At 54.8% G+C, this 18,233-nt stretch overlaps 1 protein-coding gene across 1 annotated transcript in view; it reads left to right on the top strand.

The window, feature by feature from the left end:
* The window catches only part of LOC111154784 (immunoglobin superfamily member 21), a 231,315-nt gene that overhangs the window by 134,731 nt on the left and 78,351 nt on the right, over positions 1 to 18,233 (top strand). The gene's annotated exons all lie outside the window — the stretch shown is intronic.

Raw genomic sequence — 18,233 nt, 5'->3', positions numbered from 1 at the left:
GCTCAGCTGCAGACATTCTAGGAAGGATGAGAAGAAGAATTGGGGCAGATACCTGGATGGCTCACCTTCCCCAAGATTCTACCGACGCTCAGCACGCGCTTCATTCCTCTCCAGGGCAGCTAAGATGCCAGAAGGGGCCTCTGTGTCGTAGCTCAGAGAGCGGCATATCAGCACAGAGCGGGTGCCCAGCAGATGCTTCACGGCGGTAGCCCTCTTCCCCACGGAGAGAGCCTGAACCGGCCCCCCTGGAGGCTGCTCGGTGACCCATCGCTAACCAGAGACCAGATTGACGGTCATGGCCAAGGAGACCACAATGTCAGCTGCCCTGGGAACAGGCCAGGCAATGTGGAAACGGGCTTCCTGCTCTCTGGGCACACTCCACCATCAGAGGGGGTGAGCTCTGGTCTCCTTCATATCAGGGTCCATGAGCGATTTTAAAAAGGAAAAAAAAAATATCCAACGACCCAAACGGGTGCTATTGAAGCTGCCAATCACTGCTCCCCACTCTCGGGCCGCATGTGTAATTTGATGCACTGGTAGCATTTCTGTAAATTACACATCACTCTCCCCACCAAAGCCGCACCTTTGACTGCTGTAATATTTACCTGACCGTGCAAGTAATTTTCAGGCCTCACTTAGTGGGCCGGTGAGGCATGGTAAAAAGCAGGGATGGAGTCGACTTCTGACAGCGAGCCCCAGAGAAGCTAAAATGTGGTGAGGAGGGGTCCTAGCCGGGCAGCCGAGCACCGAGACACCACTTCTCCACCCACTTCACAGAGATAGGGACAGGGGACGGACTTCCAGCAACTCTCTACCAATGTCCTCTAACTGCTGTTTACATGCCTTTTATGATGGGGAGCTCACCACCCACTGTGCACACACCATTCCATCTCTGAGTGTCTCTGACAGTTAAAAAGTGCTGTCTTGGGACGCCTGGATGGCTCAGTCATTAAGCATCTGCCTTCAGCTCAGGTCATGATCCCAGGGTCCTGGGATGCAGCCCCGCATCAGGCTCCCTGCTAGTCGGGAGCAGCTCCCTGCTTCTCCCTCTTCCACTCCCCCTGCTTGTGTTCCCTCTCTTGCTGTGTCTCTCTCTGTCAAATAAATAAATAAAATCTTTAAAAAAAAAAAAAGTGCTGTCTTGACATTGACGGCCTGTCACCTGGTAATTTCAACCCATTAACGCACTTTCTGCTTCATGAGTGACGTAGAATTGGGCAGGCCCTTGCTTGGTGAGTCACTGCGATGGGAGAGGAGAGCCTCCCGAGAGGCTGCCGTTCCCGCCTGGGCTCCAAGCCCGGTTCTGCCACATCCTGGCTGCGTGACCTTGGGCCAGTCACTTCACCTCTAGAGGCCTCGGTTTCCCTGCCTGTAAAGTGGGAATAACAAGAGCTCTACTTCAGGGTAACGGGGGGATCTGGGGAGCATGTGCTAAAGGCCCTTCGCAAAGTGTCTGGCATGGGGTAAGCTCGCGGACGCAGCGCCTCCTTGCCCTTGTCATTACTACCGTCGTGTCACTGTGACGTCAATGCTGCTTGGTCCATTGCCCACATGACCCCACCAGTTGCTTCTTGCAATTTCCAGCATTGGAATGAGTGATATGGAAGAAACCAGATCTCTTGCCGGTGGCCTGGCTGCCTGGAGTGGGGGAGGGGCTTCCGGAGCCTCTGGTCTAGCCAACTGGACAATAGAGGCATTGTAATCCCAAGGGACCTGAGGTCTGAAGATTCTCCTGCACCTTCTCCATTGCGCTGACAGATGTACATTAAAGCTCCTCGGGGCACCTGGGTGGCTCTGTTGGTTAAGCGTCTGCCTTCAGCTCAGGTCATAATTCCAGTGTACTGGGATCCAGCCCCATGTCAGACTCCCTGCTCAGCGGGGTGTCTGCTTTTCCCTCTTCTTATGCCCCTCCCCCCCGCTCATGTTTCCTCTCTCTCTCTCTCAAATAAATAAATAAAATCTTAAAACAAAACAGAAACAAAACTCAGATGACCGGGAAATGTAGGAGGAAACAAGAAACCACCAAAGGTATGGATCAGGGGTCTAGCTTCTGTCCACTTCATGCTCAGATGAGAACTGCTATCTGTTCCATGACTGAGGAGCCTCTGGCCAGGTCTCCTGCCCTTACTCCACCCCCCACCACCCTATCCCTCACTCCTTGGCCCTACAATTCCTTCTCCACTACCAGCAGCTTGAGGGATCTTTTAAATGTGGAAATCAGATCAGATTACTCTCCTACTTATAATTCAACCTCCTCACACCAACTTGTAAGGTCTTTTGTGATCTGACCTCAGGTAGCTCTCTGAACAGCAGGTCCACCACTCTCCCCCTTGCTTACTGCACTTTCGTCCTCCAGTTGCCTTTCTCTTCCCTCACACAACAAGCTTGAGCCATCCCTGGAACTTTGCACTTGCATTCACCCCGGCATGGTGTTCTCCTCTTCCTAGCCACTCCAAAACCGGCTCTCTCTTACCATTCAGGTTTTTGAGAGAAGCCACCTCTGGCCTTTCCAGAACCCCCGGGGCCTCTTCTAGCCCCTGACGCTCTGGTTTGTTTGCTTCATAGCAAGGAGTATTACTCCAGATCATCTCACTCTTTGGATTTTCTAATGTCCGCATGCATGATTGGTCTCTTGGTACAACGTGTGCTCCCTGAGCCCAGGGGCCATGTCTCCTATAAATGTGCTTGGCACAGAGCAGTAACTATTGACCACATCCCCATCTCGTCCTTGCCTCCACGCTGGGAGACAGGCAGCAGTATCCCCATTTTATAGGCAGGAAGACCAGGCTCACAGAAGTTAATGATCTAAGTCTCTCGGTGAGTCAGTGGTCAAGCTGGGATTTGGACCCAAGACTGTCTGACTCCAAAGCCCACTTCTTTTTTTTTCTTTTTCTTGTTTTATTCACCCAGCCAGTGAAATCCTTGCTCTCTGGGGACAAGAAAACAAAACACAACCAGATCTATAATGAAAAGCAAATGGGATTTTTTTTTTCTGAATGTAATAACACCAAGTGTTCATTCAACACCAGGTAAAGATTTTTTTTTTTTTTAACATACTGGGTGATTTTTACTGGAGAGTTTCCTTGTAATAAGACCGAACAGCAGACTTCAATTTTCTTTCCCTCAGAGGAAATAATCCCTCCCTCCTGTTGACCCGGTGGAGAGAGGGACCATCTGCATACCCCTTCTTGGGACCCGAGAAAGCAGCCACCCATGTGGGTCTCCTGGTTCGACACCAGTGCCTAAGTCCAGCTCCCAGGCATGGTGAAAATGGGCCTGGCCTGAGAGTCTGGATCCTTCCTCTGTCACTAGTCCGTGCTGTGTGTCTTGGGGCAAGTTGCCCAAGTCTCTGGTGAAGATGTCTACGAGGTCCATCTCAGAAATGATTCAGGGGTTTAAGTGGTCCAACTCGAAGGAAAGAATTGTGAGCAAACGGCCATGCATTTGGGTGTTGGTTTACTGCACCTGCTACCACATAATTCTGCTAAGACTGGGGAGACAGAGTATTGAAAAAAATGGATGGCAGCCTTGCCCTTCCATGGTGTGTGCACTGGGCCTCCCCAAAGACTGACCACAAAGCTCCTTGAAGGCTACAGTCATTCTTCCTGGCTCACTACTGTAGCCCCCTTGCTTAGCCCAGAGCTCGCCGCTTAGCTCAGGCCCAGGAAATAAATGTGTGCGGGAACTGGTGGAGGTGGGGGCCGAAGGGCTTACTGAAGGCTCACTGAAGATGTTAGGGAGAGCTTTGAAGCTGAGTCCTAAAGAATGAGCCAGAATCAGACAGGCGGTCAAGGAGAGGAGGGGCTTACGATTGAGACCAGGGAGGTGCTGGGTTCCTAAGGCCTACAGGCCAAACCCAGCCCATCATCTGTTTTTACAAATAAAGTTTTGTTGGAAGGTGGCTGCGTCCATTCATCTGTTTATCGATGGTCTCTGGCTGCTTTTTTGCCGGAAACACAAAGCTGATCAGGGTGTGACAGAGACCACATAGCCTGAAAATTCTATAATACTTACAAGCACAGATATGCCGAGTCCTGATCCAGATGAAGGAATTGGGCCAAGGGAAGCCCAGAGAACTCTTGCTTGCTTGGAAATAGGATGGGCTACCTAATGTGCATGGCCTGGTATAAAAAGATGAGGAGCCCTTCCCTCAAAACTGATGACGAATTTCAGAAGGGCAAGAGCAGGGCATTCAGCAGAGCATGAGGTCCCCTAAGATGGGGCCCTGGGTGAGCCCATGGACGGGATGCAGTGGAGTGGCCCTGCAGGTTAGCAGCCTCTCCCATGGAAAACTGGATGACCCTTCTGGGAGCAGTTCTGGGAAAAATCTCAGCCCGGGGCTCTAGGTCCAGGCTCCAAGCCGACAGGTTGGAGGACCAGTCTACCTTGTTCAGCTCCCCTGCCTCCCTGCTGTCATGGGGCCTGGCTGTGATGGAAAAGCCAGCGGGCCCAGCTCTGTCTCCCCGACGGGGGCACCTTGGTGATCCCACGTGAGGTGGCTATGGGAAGAAACATGACAGTTTATGAGAACCTCTCTGACGGCAGTGTTTTCCTGCGTGCTCGTCAGGAACGGTCAGGGGAAGGGAGAGGTGGGGGAAGGGACCCCATTCTACCCTGCTGTGGGGCAGCCCGACGAGACACAGCGTCTCCAGAAACCCCCACTCGAAGTGGCCACTCACGCTCAGCCCCCTGGGTCCCTAGACTGACGTCCGTGCCATCTGTCCCTCTCTGGACATCTTCCCTGACTCACCTCGTCTTTCTCCATCCTTCTTTGTGCCCAGAGGCAGACCTGGACCAGCGGCATCACTGGGCTGTCTTGCCCACCAAGCTGCCAGTTGAATTTGGCCAACGGGAGGCCCCTGCAGGAGGTGGGTGGGCGGGGTCCTTGTTCCTCGGCTCTTTCCTCCCAGATCCTTCTCCCTCCATCTAAGCTCCTGGTGGGGGACATTCTGCTTCAGCCGCTGTTCTCTTGGTGTAGGTGAAACTCCCACTCCTTTGTCCCTCTCCCTCTGCTCCTCAGAGGAGCAATATCTCCCACCGGCCCCCACCCAGGGACCACCCAGGCCTTGTTGGGATCCCTTACCCTTGCCTGCATCTCTGTAAATAATTCTGCTCTTGAAGGCCACCCTGTACCCTTTGTGCCTGGACCATCTGTTTCCTGCGGGACCCTGCCTGACACGCTCCCCCGTCCCCCACCCCATCCACTGTGGCCCCCGGTCAAATAGAGGCTTTCACACCCAGATGGAGTCTGAGCGGGCACTTCCTGTGCAGGTGGGTGCTGACACCGACTTCCCCCTCAACGGGAGGCTGAACAAGCAGCTCTGGGGACCACTGCGTACAAACCATCCCAAATCACAGCGGCTTTCAAAGCAACAGCTAGTTTATTACCTTGCACCGTTTCCCGGACCAGGAATTCAAGCAGATTAGAGCTGGGCAGTTCTAATGCTGTCAGCTGCGTCTGCTGGGGTCATGCAGTAGTGTTCAGTTAGGAACGGTCTAGGTCAAGGCGGCTTCACCCTTGTACATCATGTGGGGCACGCGGGAAGGCTGGGCCCCACAAGACCCCCTCCCCTCCCCGTGCTCTCTGCAGGACCAGAGTCAGAGACAGGAAGGAGAGGCTGCCACTTCCGAAGGCATGGGCGTGGACTTGCACCACTTTCGCATATTCCATTTGGCAGAAAACGGTGCCGGTTTCCGAGGGACGGAGCCCAAGCCCCCGTCTCTCAATGTGGGGGTGTCAAAGGATGTGGCTCCATCTTTAACGCACCCTCTCTGATTACCTTCTTCATTTGCTTCGAGTTAGGCTCACAAAACCATCGTCTGGGGCCAGATTTGCCCCATAGATTGAGTCGGATAGATACACACGGGGTGTGTGGGGTTTTTGTTTGTTTGTTTGTTTGTTAATTAAATGGCTTTCGGGGCACCTGGGGGGTTCAATTGCTTAAGCGTCTGACTTCAGCTCAGGTCATGATCTCAGGGCCCTGAGATCAAGCCTCACAGCGGGCTCCCTGCTCAGCAGGGATCCTGCTTCTCCCTTTGCCCCTCCCCCGACCCATGCTCACACTCTCTCTCAAATAGATAGTTAAATGACTCTGGGCCTGGGTAGCTTCCCCATCTCAACACGCTTCCACTCCCCACTGTCTGTCAGAAGCTCACACTCTGGTATCTGCCTGTCTTCTGGGACCCTTGACCTTGTGCTCCCCGAAGAGCCGACAGAAGGGACAGTTTACTCCAATGGGCTCATGCACTGGACACAGATACACCCAGATAGTCAATCTTTGATACAACTCTGCTATCCCAGCCTTGCTTCTGGAAGGTAATGCTGGCCCAGCACGTACAGAAACCTTAGCTGATGATCCCCCCGAGATGGAGCCAGCATGGTGTTGGGAAAAAGCCCTCTCTGTTCTTGTCACCGCACTGTCACTGTGTGACCTTGAACAGACCACCTGGCCACCTGGGGCTGCTGCTCCTGCCTCATGCAGGACAAAGGAAAGAGGATGGATTAGCGTCCTGAGTCCTGAGTCTGGATGGGCTTTGGACAGGTCACTTTGTTGCTCAGGCCTTGGTTTCCTCCTCTGAAACCTGGGGTCACATTGAGCACACCACAGAGCTGTTGGGAGGATGGCACATGGTGCCAGGCACAGAGCACTGGTCCCATGCAGTCTGACATGCCGTGCCTTTCTGGAGCTTTCAGAGCCCAAGCCCCCCCACCCCCGCCAGGCTGGGATCACTCACCTCAGTGTCCAGCATAGGACCTGACACATAGTAGGTCCTCAGGAAACACTTGCTGAACTGAACCGACCCTTTGGCCAGTAAAGCAGGAGCAGGTGGAGTGAGGGCATATGCCCATTAACTGTGTACAAGGATGCTCTTAGCTGCGGCAGGCGGGAGAGCCAACCCGGAAAGTGTCCAGGTATCTGTTAGCAAGAGGACACACACAGTGGGAAGCCGTGGAAGACTACTTGGTAGTGAGTGGACTTTGAGCACACACAGTAACAGCAGTGGGTCTCAGAAATATGCTGGGAGCCCAGAGCTTTCTCTAAAAGCTACATGCTGTATGATTCCCCTTCTATGAAACTCTAAAACAAGAAAAACATGATGTGAGAAAAAGTGGAAGGATGGTTGCCTCCAGGGGACAAGGATTGACTGGGAGAAGAAGAAGGAACTTTCTGGAACGATGGTGATGTTCTACACTGTGAGAAGCGTTACAGAGTATGTGTTTGTCTTCGAGATTTGTGCATTTCATTGAACACAAATTCAAAACCTCAAAAAAGAGAATGGCAAATAAATACTGAACTCTAATTGGTGATAGATGTGCTGAAGCATTTAGGGACAGAGGCTACTGACGTCTGCAGCTTTGCCTCAGAGGACAGGGAGAGGGGAGGAGAAGGGGCGGTCTATGAGAAAGCGAGCATGGCTAGGGGGCCGTCATGGAAGCTAGGTAGCGGGCGCATGGGTGTTGGTTTTAAATTTGTTTATGATTTCCTGTATGGTGGGAAATGTTCATAGTCAAATATCGGGGGAATAAAGCATGAAGCTATAGGACCAAGCCGGGGAGTAGGACCCCAGTGGCTTGTGTAAGGTCACTCAATCTGTCACAGACGCTAAAACTGGTTTTCAGGAAGGTGAACGTAGTTATAAAGATGCCGTAGAAAGAGGATTGTATTTTCCAAGCTGGATCTGGACTGTGGGCCTGCTGGCAAGCCCATTCACCCCCCTGAGCCTCTGTACTCCCTTCTGAAAAACGCAGGCAGCCCTGCCCAGAGGGGTGTCTCAGGGATTAAATGAGAACAAATGAGAATGCAGAAGTGTTGAACAAAGAGGACTTCCTAGGGAGTGGTGGGAAGCAACTGGCTTCTTCCCAAGCAAGACTAACCGTGCCTCATTGGAACGTCAGCTTAAATGTGGTCTCCTGAGACAGGCCACCGAGGCACTGTGATCCCCACCCTTCTGTCCATACTCTCCTTTAATTGTCTGCACATGTCTTCATTGTCTGTGGATTCCAGCAGAAGAGGGACTCTGTGCTGTTCGTGGCCTCACCCGCTGCACCTAAAACAGCCCTGAACTCATAGTAGGGACACGCGTGTCTTTGCTGAGGGAAGGGATAAGGGAACATCGCTGGAAAAACCCTAGTGTGACCGTTCGAGGGCAGAATTCGGCCACCCAGCATATGCCAGCGAGCACCACCTGCACAGGAGTGCGGGAAGCGAGCAGGGAGGAGAGATCGGCCATCTCCACCCCATTCACAGATGAGGAAATGGAGGCTCAGAGAGAAAGCACGTCAGCAGCCTCCACTGCCAGTTAGTAAGCAGAGATGGGCACCGGCTCTCAGGGCTCCCAGCGCAGTGCTCTTTCTCTCTAGCAAGCCACTGGGTTGGAGCAGGCAGCTGCAGACGGACAGACAGGCTCTGCTGGGCCGGACTGCCTCCAAGTCCATGTGCTAATTACAGTGGGCAGGATCCGCCAGCCCAGCTGTGTTCGCAGGCGCGCTCTGCCCCTCATTCAGCAGGTGGGAGGCTGGCACGGGCAACAGAGCGGCCACGTCCACAGCTCCACCGGTGGCTGATCATGTTGGCACAGGCCGGGCTGTCGGCAGTGTCTGCGGAGTGTGGACAGCTAGCAGACTGGCACAGCGAGGGCCCTCCCTGAGGACTGGCAGCCCTCCTGTCGGCAGTGGTCAGCCAGATGAGCACAGGCTGGCACCCGTGCTCATGACCGGCCCGCAGGTGTTCCCGCTGATCGGCAGCCCCGGGGACAGTATGAGCACGGAGTGCTGAGCATAGCCATTGAGGTACATCATTGAGGTACACCGGCAGGGGCTGGGGGCCAGAGCTTCCCACACAGATACACAGACATGGGGAGCAGAGAGGACTCAGCCGATGCCCGCACCCCAACACACACCTGCACCTCTGGCTCGTGGCACCGGAAAATCAAGTTGGAACCCTGCGAAGGGGTCTGGGAAAATGGTCTGTTCTCTTTGTGCTAACGGCCTCTTTGCAAGTGCAGACTGGCTTGCCCCGGATCTGTTGCCCACCCTGCAATAGGGCAGCACCCCGGTGTTCCCACTAAGGGGTCTTTCTGACCCCGATGGGAAGTGCCTCTCCCCTGCTCAAGGCCTTCAATGGCTCCCTATCTCCCCCCCCAGAAAATCATAGCAATAGTAATACCTACTCCATAATATCCACCGTGCTAAGCATCTTACTGTTAGGTCCGTTATTAAACGAAACGAGACCGAGACAAAGTGAAAGTTATTTAAAGCTTTATTTTATGATAAGTATTAGAAGTTAGACTGATCGGCCAGGGGAACGAGATTGAGACAAGGTGAAAGTTATGCAAAGCTCTATTCTATGCTATGCATTAGAAGTCAGAATGACCGGCCAGGGCCGCCTCTGAAGAGAGCGACCCTTCCCAGCCTCACAGACTAACTTTTATAGAGCAAAAGCCTGGCCACATGTAGGTGGCCAATGACATTGTAACATTGCATAGTCATGTTGGGCCACTCGCAGGTGGCCAATTGAATTACAATTTACCCTATAGTAGCTGTTTGAACTAACCTATTACTCTGGTCAGAATTGGTGCTCAAGTTTGGTGCCCAGAAGGCTGGGTTTACATTCTTTGGTGATTAGGGAGACAATATGTGTGCTTTTTACTGGTTGGATGTCTCCACCTGGCCTGACTCGTTCTTGTATTCTGGGCTCTGTTATCAGGAACTGGCCGACCTGGCCTTGTATTCTGGGCTCTGTTATTAGGAACTGGCCGACCATATTTTACTGGTTTCCCAGAGTTGCTTCTAAATAAGTTTCTCGGTGGGGGTTGGGGGGAGGTCAGTTTAAGTTTTACTGCACAAACAACAAAATGGCTTTTAACCAAGATGGAGTCGCTCTGGCTAAATAGGTCCTTACACTTAAAAACCAATAAATTAACGCGTGATTATAGCATTGACTCTGTGCTAGCCACCTTTCAAGTACTTTACCTGGGAAAATTCAGTTCTTCCTCCAGCTGCCGATGAGGGGCTGTTCATCCTCAGTTCATCCTCAGTTCATCCTCAGCTCATAAAAGAGACAACGGAGGCAGGAAGATGAGAAAGGACTTGGATGAGATTCGGACCTGGAGGCTTGACTACCGGCACCGAACCCCGACTCCATGTGTGTGAAGCATGACGCGGCCACCATCCTGCCTCCCTGCGGGGCTCTGAGTCCCTGCGCCGCCACCACGGCCCGCGGAACCCACCCTGCACTCTGGCTCACTCTTCGCCTGCCCTGCGCCTTCTGAGGGGCCGATGCCTGGCTGTCTCCAGGACTCAATGTCCTGCTTCTCTCATCTGCCCTGCAGACTCTCCCCGTCCTCCGAGGCACAGCTCACTGCTCACCAGGCAGCCACGGTGGGCGAGCACGGGAGCTGCTGTTTCTCTCTCTGGTGCCCCTGCCCTTTCTGTGAGCCCCTTAAGGACAGAGCCCATGTCCGATGCCACCCTCTGTCCACAGGCCTGACCCCCGGGAGCTGCTGAGTGAGCAAACAGGCCAATGAACAGATGAGGAGTGGAAGGCTGAGGGCAGGGGGGGAGGGGGCCTTCAGGGAGAGAGAAATGGGGCAAAGTCGCTTTTCCGTCCTCCGTCCCCGCACCATCCTCCGGAATGCAGCAGGGGAGGGCATGAGCTGTCCTGGGAAGGAGGCCATCCGCGTGACCCCGGAGCCCACCTCCGATGCTGCGGCTCTTTCCCAGGAGGCAGCGGGGAGCAGGCTATGACCCCCTGATAAGAACATCCCTAGTACCCCAGCCACACAGCACTCAGTGGGGACCCTTGCTCTCTGGGGTCTGGATTCCAAGCACCAAACGCATGAGTGCAGGAGGCTCCTCAAAGCCAAGGGTTTGGCTCCCCTGGCCCTGCCACCTGCTTCCTGTGGGACCCTAGGCGTGTCTCTTCTCCCCATTGAACTCAGGTTAGCCTTCTATAAAGTAAGGAGTCTAGTTGGGCCAGTCGAGGGTCCCTCCTGCTCCCAGGGCACCAAGGGTCTGGCAGTTGAGAGCCACCTGGGAAAACAGCAAAGGGGCCCTCGTTGCGGGAGGGTCCCAGGGGATGAGGCCAGAGGGTTCCTCCTGTGGTCCCCAACCCCTGCATCCAACTGACCCAATGGGGCTCTTTTAAAAATGCAAAATCCAGATGCCACCCAAGACTCACAGAATTTGAACCTCCCGGGCGGGCTTTCAAAGAAATTGACATTTTCTAACCCTCCTCCCCTCCGGCTGGGTGATTTTGCTGTGCTCAGAATTTTGAGCATCTAACATGTACCCGGGTCCTCCCTGTCTGCCCTGCTTCTTGGCTCTTAGCCCCGCAGTGTGGGTTTGGGGATATGCACAGGGGATAGGGAGGGAGGTCTCAGAGCAGCCTGTGTCTGGCGAGGCTGGGAGGGCTCAGGTGGTTGGGCTCTGACCTGTGGCTTCACACCTGGCAGGTGGGGTTGGGAGACTGCACGGGCCTGGGTTGGTGTGATGGGTTGGTGTGATGGTGTCTCCTGCCTTGGCATTTCTCAGAAACATACCCACCGCACACACGCACCCTCACTGACATCCTCCAACCCCCTGGGCAGGGCAGGGAACAGGGTGTTTAAACCGGACTTATGCTGTGGATGGAGGTAGGCATTGTTCCTGCACACACAAGTGCACACACATCATGAATTCACAAACCGACACACAAGCCCTCCTGTTCTTTCCCAGACATTTAGAGCTACAGCGAACATTCTCACCATTACTCTGCTTTGCACACACACACACACACACACATGCACACACCCATCCTTGTATGCAGCCCAGAAACAGATTCATATACTCACCCCTGCGGACACACATACACACCCACGCCCCCAGACCACAGGCTATCTCATTCACCCCGGTGCTCACCTTCGTGAGCTGGCCTCCAGCAGCTCCAGGGACCCTGCGGCTCTGCCCACACTAGTTGCACACACACACAAACTCGCGTATGCACCTGCCCACATGTGTGGGGCCCACAAAGCCAGCAGCCACTCTCCTGCCTGCCATGCTCCCCGGCGCCCCAGCCCCCTGCCCACCCCACCCCCCATCCCCGAGCTGCTGTCTGCCATCACACTGTAACCAGATGAGACACAGAGCAATTTATGACACCAGCTGTCTCTGTCAAAACCGGATCTGTCACACACACGGGGGAAGCCAATTACCCCCAGCCCGGCCCCACCAGAAGCCAGGACTCACAAGGGAGGCAGAGTGGGACTGGAATTTGGCCATCCAGAGACCTAGGTGGCACTGGCCTTGGGGATGTCCCTCCCTTCTGTCCTTTGGAATCTGGCATCCTCCTCCCCCATGCCCCAGGGGGAGGTGGAGAGCAGGTGGACAGGGCTGAGTGGCCCTAGATCACCATGGCAACTAAGAAGCCAGGAGCCCTGTGCTCCTGCCCTACACAGCAGGCCACGGGGAGGCTGCCTCCTGGCCCCTCCTCCCTGAGCAGGTGGCCCTTTGCTTTGTGCCTCTGCCCACCTTTCTCTCTGCCTAGATCCCCTTCCCTTCCATGCCCCCCACCCAACACTCCGTCCGACTCTGCCTTCTGGATCACTTCCTATCTGGACTTTGGAATCAGACCCAGGTTCGAATCTCCGCTGCTCCGTTTACCAGCTGGGCAGCCTGGACAAGTGGCAGCCCTTCCCTGGCCCCAGGTTTTGCACCTATAAAAACACTATTCATTTCTATAAAAACAGTGACCAAGAGTCCCCTGCATGCTAAACAGTGCTCTGAGAGTTGGGGCCCACGTGGAACGAGATGTAGTCCGAGGCCCCCTGAGCTAAGGTTCTGCTGGAGGAGTCAGAACCACCACCCGAAGAGGTGGTCTCGTTTCATCACTGTCACACGTGTTGTGTTCACAGCTGTGCTCCCGAGTGAGGTGCGGCTCTGTCAGTAAAAGGACGCTCACACGCTCCCTGGCCTGAGCTCTACTCCGTGGCAAACTTGATCTAAGTCAGCCCATTAGGAATGCCAGTTGAACCGCTGCCCCCTTTGCATGGGGAGCTAAGTGAGGTGGGAGGGGGCTTCTAGATGATGGTTTCGCGGTGGAAGTTTCTAGAATGCTCATCACCTCCCACGGTACTAGGAACGGAGCAGTAAATTCACGTTCTGTGAGATGCTTTCACATACATTCCTTCCTTTGAGTGTTTCTAACAACTCTGGGACACAAGTTCAGTTAACATCCCTCATTTTACAGATGAGGAAATGGGCTCAGACCAGGCGGTGACAGTGCCCCCCGCAGAGCCGAGACCGGAGACTCATGCTGGGTGCAGCACTCCAGCTGGTGCGGCCACTTGCATGGTCCAATTAAATGTCCCTTCCCCTTCCCTCCCTCCCAACAACAGCCCTGCAGGGCTGTATGGTTCTTGCCCGACTTCCGGCAGGGGTGATGCTGTAAGCTGCCCGTGCTGGGATTCGAACCCCGGCCGCCCGACTCCGAGAGCCCAGATGCTGTCCCCTCTCCCATGTCTAATCAGTTCATTAAAACCCTCCTTGTACCGCCCCCCTCTCGCTGCCCAGCCACAGAGACCTCAGCTGCTCCATTTCCAGGAGAGCAAATTCCTTCCCGGCTGGAGAGGAGCCTGGATAATGTAGGCAAGCAATTTAAACAGCTCTGGCAAAATACACCAGCGGTTTTCACTCCTGCCACTATTACACTTTCCGGCCGCGGCGAGATTGGCCCATAAGTGGGATATCAAGTTTATTACAGCTATTTCCAACCTGTAATTGGTTTTGTGGAACACAAAGAGAAGGAGGCTGGGGGTGGAGGAGGTGATTTTTCCCCCCTTTCTTTTTTTTTTTTTTCCTCCTCTCTCTCTTCTGGATGATGGCACCCAGGAACGATGGTGTGTAGGTGGAGTTGGAGACATTTGTCTCAAATGAAAATCCCCGGCCTGCCCGGACGTTCCACTGGCTGGACTGTGTCATTTGCCACGCGTTGATTCCTTCGCTGGAAAATCAACCCAGCCTGGCTTAGGCCAGATTTGCTGGTGGTGGCGGTGGGGGGGGGTGCGGGCAGCCAGGGCCTCGGGACAGGGTCCACCGCCTCAGGGTCTGTGGGCCCCTGTAAGTAAGGCCAGCGCGGGAGTAGCTGTGGTCTGCTCGCTGTTCTCAAAGGAGAGCATTTGGGCATTCAAAGTAGAAATGGTCCTCTGAGGTCACCCCACCCCATAGCTTCTCATTGAGCATTTAGGGAAACCGAGGCCCAGGGAGGGGAGCAGTGCAGAGGCCAGCCTGTGGGATGCAGAACCTGGGTCTCTACTTCCTCCATCCCTTCCAGGCTGGGACATCATGGTTGAGATGCTGTCGGTACGGGGGTCAGGGTGGGGAGAGTCCTGCATTCTCCAACACTTACTCTGTGCTGCTACCTTTGCCGGAGTCTGCCCACCCCGACCAACTGCTCTGCTTTGGACCCAAGTAAAAACAAATAGTAAGAGCTAATATGCATTGAGTGCTTCCTTATAATTACCTGAGTTCCGGTTTGCAGACAGCACATGGCCTGTGACCAGCAGCACGGGAATGCCGGCTGTTCCGATTTCCACCCCTGTCACCACCACCGGCTGTCGAGCCAGCCTCCGGGGGTGCCAAGCCTGTCACCGCGTGTGCTGTGTCCTCACATGAGTGCCTTACAGGGAGCTGCGAGGGCTCCCATTTTACAGATGAGAAGGCCGAGGCACAGGGACCTCTCCAAGGTCACACGGCTTAACCCAGGAGTGGCAGAGCAGGCACCTGACTCTGCAGGGCTGTGTGAGCCCCAGGCTTCTGTGGTTGCCCCCACGTTGGGCATGCCCATCTCCTTGACCTCAGAATGGATACCCCACTGGGCTCTTTTCAACTAATTTGTGCGAAGGGCTCGGCTTCCCCCACTTCCTGCCCTCGTGACCTGGGCAGTTCACTTGCCTCTCTCTTGGCCTCGGTTGGCTTTATCTGCAAGACACAGGTGTGGGGACAGAGCAATGAACAGGACAGTTGAAGACCTTGCCCTCATAGAGGTTATGTTCGAGGAGTAGCTCATGTTCGAGGACCTATTTATGGATTCAGTAAAAACCTGTAGTGTGAGTGAATGAATGCATGGGCTCCTCTCCCTCTGGGGAGGGAGAACCCACACTTTCTTGGGCCTTGGCTTTCCAGGACAGCATCTCATCCGCTCCTGGCAGCCTTGCCATCCTCTGCGTGCCGTGATCTTTTGTCACGTGACTTCATGTCACTGTGGCACCAGGGGAGCATTTCGGAGCTCCTGGGACCAGCCTGCTTCCAGGTACTGGCTCAAAGCATCCATCGGCTCCCTCCCTGTTGGGCTCTACTGACTGCGAGCCAGGCCCTGTGCCCCGCTCTCTACTCCCTCTCCCTCCACCAGCCCTCCAGTCCTCCCTTGCCAGGTGGGCCCCCTTCTTCCACTTATGGACATTCTACATCCTCTGGCTTTCCGGTAAGAGCTATTCTACCCTCCAGCCCCAGCCCTAGAGAGGGTGGCAAGGGACCCAGAGGAAGGGATGGCCAAGAAAACTGTTAATATGCATAGAAATAGTTGTCCCTACTGAGCGCTTCCCCACCCATCGGGTGCTGTTACAAACCTTATCTCATTTAATCCTCGAGAGAGGTTCAGAGGTGGGTCGCATTATATCCCACTTTACGGAGGAGAGAGGAGAGGCTTGGAGAAGTGAAGTGCACCAAATTACTTCGTAACAGAGTCAAGAACTCTCCTGGGGGTGGAGAAAATCAGCCTTGCGGCTTGCTTCAGGGTCTCTGCACCAGCCTGGGACTAAGCACTCTCAGAAGGGACCCACCTCCACCTGGAGGCCTTCTGTGATCACCCCTCCCCGCACAAGAATCTTTTCCTCCTCCGTGGTGTCAGGTAATACTTGGCAAATATCTGTGGCTACAGCCAGGCTTTCCCTGGCTCTGGTCTCCCAGTGACCTACGGCCTGGGCATCCCCACCAGGCTCAATCGTCCGGCCCACAATTTGGCTCCTCTTCTCCTGGGGACTTGCAGGTCTTAGATCTGGGGCAGTGTTTCCAGAATTCAAGAGAAGGTGTGGCTCACCATATCCACTGCCCCACAGCCTGTGACAGCCCTCCTCCCTCAACCCAGGGGCTGCCACCACCAAGAACTAGAGAATAACATCGTTGCAAATAGCCCCTCGCCCATGGGCCTGGGACCTTAGTGTGCATTCCAAGGCTATCCCTTTCTTTCCAGAACCCTCCCTGAGGCCCAGGGAGCAAGGGAGGGCTGAGAGCCAGCAGCTGGGCTCTCACAGCTGGGCAACTGAAGTGCCCGTCCTGGTCCTGGGTAACGGAAAGGAGTAATTTACTCCTAAGCTGACTGGGAGGCCCCAGACTCGGCCCCAGGAAAAAAGATGTAAATAAAACCAAAGGAAAACTAGGTGCGTCCTTGAAACTCCCCCGTCCCTCAGCCGGAAACAGTGATTTACGACTCAGATCATTCCTCGGTGCTTTATCTGGGGTGTGCGGGTATGTGTGGACGTGTGGGGGTGCAGCTGTATTTTCCTAGTAATAAAATCTTTGGTCCCGGTGAATAAATTTGAGGAGACAGTTTTACTGACAGATTTTTTTCTCCTTTGTATAATAAAAAAAATGGAGTGAAATTTGAGATTGGGACGATAAGGGCTGCCGCATTTTAGGAGGAGATAAAAAAGCAGTTCCGAAGGAGGCAAGGCTGCAAGTCACACGGGCAGGATGCCTTCCACTTTTACGACTTGGGGAGAACGTTCTTCAAGACTCCGCAGGCCTCCCGGTGTCCTCCTGCTAAGGAGCCGCCTGCTTGGGGGGCGATAGGGGCACTGAGAGCAGCTGCTCTGTCTTCAGCAACTGGGGGTCCCGCCTGCCCGGCAGGGCTTGCAGGGTGGAGGGCAGCCCCACCATGGGAGCCAGAGCCTCACCAGGAACCCCCACACGTGCCCTCAGCTAAATCTCCTATCCTCTCTAAGCCACCGTTTCTTCCTCTGCAAAATGGGCAAGCTGCTGTTCATTGCACTCACTTCCCAGGGGCATAAGAGGTCCGCACAAAGCGATGGCACCTTTCTCGTCTGGGGCCAGATAATTCTTCGGGGTGATCTTGCGCCTTTTGGGATGGTGACGGCATTCCTGCTCTCTGCCCCCAGACGTCTGCACCAAACCGCTGTCCTGCCAGGCTGTGACACCAAAGATGTCACAAAGACAGGGCGTGGGCAAAATCATCCCCCCCCCCCCCCCCGCTGAAGGCCCTGGTTTGAAGGTACCTGCTCCTCTTCCTCCCTCGTCCCCCGGTCTTGGCGTCCCCTCTCTGGGCAGCCGGGCTCGTGGTACAGAGGAGGCGAGCTGAGAGCACACAGCCCCACAGGGGACACGAGTGAAGAGGACGAGCTGAAGAGAAGCCCAGAGGTGTCAGAGGGGCATGAGCGTAGGGAGGCGTAAGGAGAAACCGTGCTGTAGGGAGTCAATCCCACTGCTCATCTTCCCACACAGGGTCCTGGAGCTTATCACCATTCTAACCCTGTCTCCGGGGTTCCCTGGGGTCCCCTTGGGACGGTTAGGGGCCTCTTCACTCCTTATGAGCTTGCAGACTGGGGTGGGGGGGGTTGGGGAAAGGTGACACATACTGATGTGGGCCGGTGCCTGGCACATAGTTGGCGCTCAATAAATGCTCACTGGATTGCATCGAACCTGTGTCCCCTAAACCAGCCACCAAAAAAAGGCTACATAGGCCAGACAGATATGGTTCAAGTCAGCTTGGGTCCAGAGGTGCCCAGAGGAGCCGGGCTGCCCTCCCGGCCTGTCCTCTCGGAAAGGCTGCAGATCTTTTCAGCATCCCCCGCCCCCACCGTAGCTGCACCCAGCGCCTTGGAGAAAGCCCCCCGGGCCACCGCCCTCCCAGCCGGCGCCCCTGCCTCCACCACCAGAGCTGCAGGGAGTTAATTCCACTTCTCCAGGCCCAGGCATGAGCCTCCTGGGTTGCAGGCTGTTAGCATGGAGCCCAGCTGAGCCGCGAGAGGCGGCAAGCTCCGGGTCTATAATAGAGTTGCTGACGCAGGCGGAAAACTGTAGGGAAAATTGTAGCCGAGTAAACAGATAAATAATTGAAACAGTGACAACACATACCTTGCTGCTTTGTGGAGTAACACTTTCATTAGCTGCAGGCAGCGTGGGGCGTGGGGATGCGGCGGGCGACCGTGAGCAGGAGCGCCGGACACTTGGGTCCGAGTTT

The sequence above is a fragment of the Enhydra lutris genome, unplaced genomic scaffold (assembly GCF_002288905.1).
Source record: "Enhydra lutris kenyoni isolate GAN:26980312 unplaced genomic scaffold, ASM228890v2 scaffoldscaffold38, whole genome shotgun sequence".
In the NCBI taxonomy this organism is placed as follows: domain Eukaryota; kingdom Metazoa; phylum Chordata; class Mammalia; order Carnivora; family Mustelidae; genus Enhydra; species Enhydra lutris.
Note: the sequence above shows the minus strand (reverse complement) of the source record. Positions and strands in the feature narration are given on the sequence as shown.